The following is an 8,272-nucleotide window of genomic DNA, read 5'->3' on the forward strand; positions in this document are numbered from 1 at the left end:
TAAAAGCACAAATCAGACGCACGTGTAACTCTCAATTACACTAGACAGATGCGTGTGTAACTTCTAGTTACACACACTAAAAAATTATTGTAAATGAATATTAAAATAATACATGTATTTTTTGTATGCGTTCTTTTTGATGTCTATTTTTTTGATATGTAACTTTGCATTACACATGACATAAGGAGGTCTAACTTCTGGATACGCATGTCATATGCATGTGTAACTTCTGTTTACACATTCACACTGTATTTTAATAATTTCGGGACTAAATTTAATAATTTTGGGCATAAATTTAAGTTTTATTTAATTATGGGCTTGACAATATATAAAAGGGTATGGATGTCCTTTAATAACTCGGGGCCTGGATTTAAACTTTTTTTAATTAAGGGCCTAATATTATGGGTTATCCATGAGTTGGGCCTTGGCCTAATTTTCCCTTATTTATAATATCCTTCTTTTCTTTTCCTCCAAACGACCAAACTAACTTAAAATCAAACAAACCCTCCCGTTTTCTTATGAACCCTAATTTCTTGATTACCTTCATCCTGCAATACGGAGAGAAACACACTGAACAAGTCGCGAAATCGACATCAGGACCGCACATGAGTATTTTTTATATACTGGTAGTTAATCTTGTTATGATCGACTTAAAATCATAATACCCTCTCGCATTTCCTCTTGAATATTCCATCGTGTGCTTGGACGGATGGTATTGTGAACTGAAAAAATAGGTCGAAAAGGACGACGAATAGCTAAGGAAACAAGGAAAGAAGCAGTCAGATTCTTCATTGAAAATGGCGCATTGGCTGATGTTATCCAGCCGTGCACTAATTGTTACTCCGGTATTGAATGAGTATATATAGAGGCCGAGATCTTTGCATCAAGGGAGGGGTCCTCTTATTCTCAAAAGTAACACCATCAATAAGTGAAAAGTTTGTATCATGTTTAAATTAATCAACTTTGATGTTAATTTCTGTCGGTGCAGATCAGAAAGTAAAGATGTTGGTAAGGCTAGATTTGGTATTTCTGATGAAATGAATTGTTTTTCAACATTTTGACCTCGACCGGATGTTGCCAGGATATTTTCAGATTGTTCTCCCTCCTCAAATCCATTGTTTCCCTCCTATTAACAGGACTTAACATTAAGTCCGATGCTTAACATGTAATAATGACATTGTTACGGGGTAACCACTAGATGGTGACAAACAAAAATAAGATTACTAAGGCGAAGTAGATGGATGTTATCAGGAAGAGAGCAGCCAGCTCAGGCCCTGAACATGACATGACTAATGAAGCGCTGATGCAAGTATCAATTATCCTTCTAGCACGTTTATGCCGAGAACACTAAAATGATGTATTGAAGCAGTGGAGCCTCAACTGATGAGTGTTGAGGAAGTTAAGCCTTGAATACAAAGACGAGTGTTGAGGCGGTGGAGCCGTCATCACAATCATGAATATTGAGGCAGTGGAGCCTGTCAACACAATGCTGAGTATTAAGTAAGTAGTACGTCTCAATACTAGGGTGAAGATGTGTTGAGGCATTAAAGCATGACAACACAGGTGAGTGTTGAAGAGGTTGTGCGTCTTACACTGATGAAGATGTGTTGAGGAAGTGAATCCAATCAACACAGGTGAGTGTTGAGGCAGTGAATCCAGTCAACACTGATGATTGTTGAGGCAGTGAAGCCAGTCAACACTGATGAAGGTGTGTTGAGGCATTGAAGCCAGTCAACACTGATGAATATGTGTTGAGGCAGTGAAGCCAGTCAATACAGGTGATTAGTTGAGGCAGTGAAGCTAGTCAACACTGATGAAGATGTGTTGAGGCAGTGAAGCCAGTCAACACAGGTGAGTGGAGGTGGTTGTGCGTCTCAACACTGATGAAGATGTGTTGAGGCACTAAAGTCAATCAACACAGGTGAATGTTGAGGCAGTGAAGCCAGTCAGCGCAGGTGAGTGTAGAAGAGGTTGTGCGTCTCAACACTAGGATATTTAAAATTTTATTTGGCATGCCTAATAAATATAAAGAATTTAATTCAAGGGTAGTTACTTAGCTCTACCTCTGTAGGCATGTCGTTCGCGCATAATTGGGCTTCAAATGTATTAGACACTCCTGTGAGTAAGCAACATCAGGTGTTATGATATCAGGATGATGACAAATATGTGATAGAGAAAACATCGATGATAAAGACTCAAGTTGTAGCCGGTGACACCAGCGTAGGAAATGAGAGATGCGCGAAGAAGCTACTGATGGAGCTAGCAGTATTCTTGTTGATGTAGACTCCGGCGTCAGCAAGTGGCCTACAACAAAACACACTTTTAGTGACAAAATTTTACGTGACCAATAAAATTTTGTCTACAAATTTAGTGTTTGGGGATGGAATTTTTTTTGGGTCACCATATATATTTTTTACGCGACAAACGGTAAATCTAATCTTTAAAGTTGTCACTGAAATTTTTTGTGACCAAATATAGTGATCAATCCTGTCTCCGTCTAAATTTTTTTTTTTTGTGACCAAATATAGTGACCAATCCTATCTGCGCCTCTAAATATTTCTTTGTGACCAATTATTTCGGTCATGGAATTGGTTTCTAGCGACAAAGGAAAGTTATAGTCTCCAAACATATTATTGCTAACAATTCGAGACTTTTGTCCCTGAATGTATTTTATACTGACAATATCAGTTTGTTGTCGAAATGAATGCCTGTCAAAAAAGGATTTTGCCGTTAGAACTATTAGTATCCAAATAAATTGTTGTCGCAAATGGAGTGCTTTCTACCGACGGAAAAAATTGGTCTCTGAAAAAACTATTGCTGACAACATGTAACTTTTGTCCTTATATCTATTTACGCAGACAAAAATTGATTCATCATCTAAATGAATACGAAGCAAATCTGAAATTTTTCCGTTAAAACTTTACAGTGGCAAGACAAATTGTGGTCAACAAATCCGAATATTTGGTGACTGCTTGTGATTTAGTCTCTTCAGTTCTAGGAATTGAAGTGGTGATTTTGCTTCGAATATGTAAGCTTCACTAATGCTTCAAGCGCACCCGCCTCTTGCCCACTGTTGCTATCTCCATGGGCAGCCAGATTAGCTAGCGCACGGCAGCCTAGAAAACAATAAGAAGGTAAGTTTCTTATGAACAAATAACAATAAAAGATAGCAGTAGTGATAATGCGTGCTAAAGTAAATTGGCAGTGGTACGGATAATTATTTACGATGTGCCGCAAGTTCTGGTGCTGATGGTGGATGGTCGTAAAGAGTTGATTGGTAGAATGAGCTCTGATTGGTGATTGGTCCAATAATATTCTAAATCTTTTACTCTTATATTCAGATTATTATTCGAGATATATAGTTGCCTACACTGCAACATGGTAATCCAAATTCAAACAAAGGTCGGAATACCTGCTCTTGGACTCCATCAAACTTGCACGTCCGGGCAAGCATCACTAAAGCATGTACACCACCTGCCACCACAACCTCCATGCAAATTTGCAAGTGCACCCGTTCTTGGGAACAACGAATAGAATTATAGGATCAGAATCTCGCAACAATTATGTGTCAGCGAAATTATCAATGGTATTGCACAATAGCGTCGCAGAACAATTTCAGAAACGACGTCAGCAAGGATCATGAGAAAGATGTGATAGTCTTGCGAAAATTAGAGAGCTTGCGAAGTTAACATTTGTAAGGTTGCGAGAATGTCGCAAACCATATCCGAAAATAAAGGACAGATTAGCTTTCATCCACTATGTATTTTCTTATAAATAGTCAATCGAGTTGTAAAGGAAAGGGAGATCTTTTTGAGTAAGAAACAAGTAAATAGGAGAGAGAAAGTTCAGAATAAAGATCATTCTTGACTTCTTTATCTTTCTTGTAAGAACATTCAAAAATTAATCAATAAAATTAAGAGTGTAAACCTAAAAATGAGATGGTCAACAATGAAATCATATGAGGGGTGTAGTGTAGGATTTCATGCAACTACATAATGGCGCTAGAAACAGGGACGAGTTGAAGATTATTCTAGAGAAAGCTAAAGATTGATATTGAGATTTTTGAAAATTTAAAGTGATTGATTAAGAATTTTTCATAATTTCTTGCAATACTGTTAGCATTGAAGAAATGGCTAGAAGAAGAAATACATCTAAACAACCGACTACTATTAGAAGAAGCAAGAGAATTGCTGGAAGAGAAAGAAGTGAAATGGGAGAATCTACTAGAATGAGAAATAACAGAGAAAATCTAATTCAATCGCCAATTCAACAAACGTTAGTTCAAGAGATGAATACAGATTATGACAGAGTGAGCGTACACACTTGGCGATCAAATTCAGCAGAGGAAATAGAAGAAAGGCAACAAAATAGAAATTATAGACAGGAAGAGAGAAATCAAGAAGCAGATGAAGGAATAATTCATGGAAATGAGGAAATTGGAGCGTTAGAAACATTGAGACGAAGAATACATGAAGAAAGAAGAGCCGAGGCAGAAGAACGTGCGAATTTGACAAGGAAAAATCACGAATTAAGGATGGAGAATATCAGATTGCAAAATAGAAGATCGAGAAGTATTACAAAATCATATTCCAGATCGACTAGAAGAGAAATGAGGCAATATTCAATACTGGAAACAACATTCAAGAAGAAATATCAAATCCTAATCAAGAATATCGCGAAAATAGAGAAAGAACTGATGATCGTTACATTCCACAAAATGAAACTTTTGATGATGGGAAAATTGGAGGAAATCAAGAGAACGGGAAAATTCAGAGACAAAATAACCAAGATGGCGAAGGAAAGCAAGAGGAGGGAAGAAGAATTTTACATGTGAGAGAAAATCAAAGAAATCAACATACAATTGAAGAAGAAATTGAAAGACATAATGCTGAAAAAGCACGTTTAATCTGCGAACGTGAAAGGTTGAGAGCGGAAATGGAAGAGCAAGATCTTCAGGAGACAATTCGCCAGAACAATCATGACAATCGAGAAAGAAGGCGTATACAAAACCGGAATAATGATAATCTCAATGAGGAGTATGATAGAGTGAAGAGAATGGCTGAAAGACACCGAATTGAGTTGATAAGAAATGAACAAAATTATGGAGGGGAAAATGAACGACATCATCATTTGCGAATTCAAGATAGGGATGAGGAAGAGAATCGCAGAAGAAGACGAGATGAGGATAAGGAAGAAGAGATACGAAATTTTGCAAGAAAAGATAGACGTGAATGCAGAAGAAGAGAAGCAAAATTAAAGAGACCGATGGGCCAAGATTCAGGTGTAAATAAACAAATCTTGAAAGAATTAGAAGAAATGAGAGGGATGCTAAATAACAGAGGAGAAGTAGGTAGAAGACAATTGGATGAAGCAATAGAAGAAGCTGCGAAAACTCCATTTACAATGGAAGTACAATTAGGAGGAATACCACCGAAATGCAATTTGCCCGCATTAACCAGCATTTTCGATGGAACAACTTGTGCAATTCAACACATTAAAGCTTATGTTAGGTGCATGTTACAGTCAGAAAATCATGATGCGGAATTGTGCAAATATTTTCGCATCCATCTTAACAGGAGAGGCGTTAAAATGGTTTGAAGGTTTACCAAATAATACAATAACCTACTTCAATCATTTGCAGACCACATTCTTGGGAGCATATATAAGTAATAATTCCTCACGACCTGGTATAGAAGATGTGTTTGGATTAAAACAAAGGATTGGTGAAAGTTTGAAACACTTGACTAAAATATGGAGAACTATGTGTAGCAAAATGGCTGGCCGTGTAGATGAGAGATATCTCATATTATCATTTATCAATGCTATGTTTGCAACAAACCTGTTGTATGTTCAAATTCTCAGAGTAAAGAATACGATCACAATGACTGAATTGCGAGAACTTCAAGAAGAATACATTTCTTTAGAGGAAAAACAAAATTAAATGGAATCATATCCAGTTGCGAACACCAGCTCACAAACAGCGAATGCAAGCTTATTACCCAAGCTAATAAACACAATGACGAATACTTCGCAAGCACAACAAGAAAAGGAGAAAGCAACAATCAACAGAAATTGGTAGCTATGGGGAGCCGAGATCAAGAAGAGTATGAAAGAGAAAGAAATTTTTCTACAGTCGTGGAGGAAATAACAAAATTCAAAGACTCGATCAACCGCAAGAAACTTATGGAGGTCAAAGACTAAACTTTAATAGAGGGCAAGGAGGTCACAAAGTAATATGGGAAGAAATCAAGATGCCACCTCTAAAGGCAAGTGTGGAGAAGATATGGGAAGCTATAATTTTGATGGAGAATATACCAACACCATGGAACATGGGAACGAAACCGCCCCCAAATCACAGAAGTCATGAATTTTGTTCTTATCATCATTTTCATGGACATACCACAAACGATTGCAGAAATGTAAAGAGAATTATTTTGAGAATGATAGATCAAGGAAAACTACATGACTTTCTGGTAGGGCATCCGCAATCTCAACCATTACCACCACCGCCAGAACATCACAAAGTGAATACGATGAAAAAGAAAGAAACATTCTTCATAGAAGTGGGTGCAAAATCAAAAAATCTATTTTGTCACTCTATCGTACATTCATATAAGACAATTGAAGATTTTCATGATAATGTTTTGAGTAGAGTGTTCGCAAGAGATAATAGTGGAAGAGAAGTTATGAATATTGTGAAAATCTCGCGAATAGAGGAATGGCAAAAACAGATCATTTCTTTTACCGCAGAAGAAATTCCCGAAGGAGAAGAGATGCATGACAATCCATTGGTAATAAAATTATAAATTAATCCAAAACCGAAAGAAGATGAGGATGATGAAGCTGAAGATTCATGGGCAATCAATAGAATTCTAGTTGATACTGGAAGCTCTGTGAACATCTTATTTTATCATACTTATAAAACCATGGGTGGAAGAGATGATGATCTTATACCATCAACATATAAGATATATGTTTTAATGGTACTTCTAACAAGCCTAAAGGGGAGGTCACTATGAAAATTCCATTGAAGGGAGTATCTTCTGAAATCTCATTCTGTGTCGTTGATGTAGAGTCACCCTTGCATCAATTGGTCGACCTTGGTTACATGGGATTCTAGGTGTAGCTTCAACTTTCCATCAATGCATCAAATTCCCTCACCCCAATGGTGTAGGAATCATAAAGGGAGTTTGTGTTGAAGGAAAGAAATGTTACGAAACTGAGATAGAATCTTGCGAAAGAAGAGCAAACAAGAAGGAAAACTGGCGACACAAAATCAAGGATGTACAAAGAAGTGAGAAGTTGATGGTGAATACAATAGAAAATAAAGGAGAAGAGATGTTGCAAAATTAATGCTAGCTCAGGATAAAAAGGATGAACATACCATTACCAAGGAAGCAGTAGCAGAAAATCATAAAGAAGCATATGAGGGAAAAAGTAATAAAAACAAGAAATGTATGAATGATTAAGTTGTTGCGATAATCTCGCAATAAGTGAAATTATCAAAAATACATTTGATTGAACAACAAAATTGAGATTGCGAAATTCAGATACAATATTATGAATTGCGAGACTCTCGCAGAGATAATGAATTTTACAGAAAATAATCAGAAAAGAATGACAAAAGAGAAAGAGGCGAACCTTTATGGCGTACACCTTAGTTCGCGAATACAATTTCGCAAGAGGCAAATGTAAGACCTAAAGTACGTCATATAAGGGGGTACCTATTGCATGATTCAGGGAAAGGCTACACCGCCACCGGAACCTGAATCATGGAGATTTGGGGTCAATGAAGCCCATCCGGGAGAGGCACCTTGGATTCTCAACTTAAGCATATGACTTAGGTTGGGCGACTAAGGTAATAAGGACTCTCCCAAGGAGTGCAGAATCTGATCAAGGCGCCGAGGTACACGGTTGAGTCAAGAGTGCCGGGGGCGTTTGAAGCGTCCTTGCCATTCTTGACAAGTCTTGGCTTATACTGCACTCGGCCTGAAGAAAACCCCACTTAGGGTGCAGTCTCGTAACCATAAGCCCTATAGGTAAAAGGGATAAGAGGCTGCGAAAACAACTGGTTGTTGTTAAGACTGGATGGGAGGAGCTAACCTTGTATGGTAGAAGTACGCCTCCTTGAAGGGGCAACCAGGGGGAGATAAGGGCGGCACCCTCCATTAGGGAGCTGATAAGTGTCTTAAGACGCAAATGTCATGAGGCTTTTTATTCGCAAGGATATTAAGGCTTGTCATATTTGTGCAACAATCCTGAAGAGGCAATA

This window comes from Papaver somniferum, chromosome 5 (assembly GCF_003573695.1).
Source record: "Papaver somniferum cultivar HN1 chromosome 5, ASM357369v1, whole genome shotgun sequence".
In the NCBI taxonomy this organism is placed as follows: domain Eukaryota; kingdom Viridiplantae; phylum Streptophyta; class Magnoliopsida; order Ranunculales; family Papaveraceae; genus Papaver; species Papaver somniferum.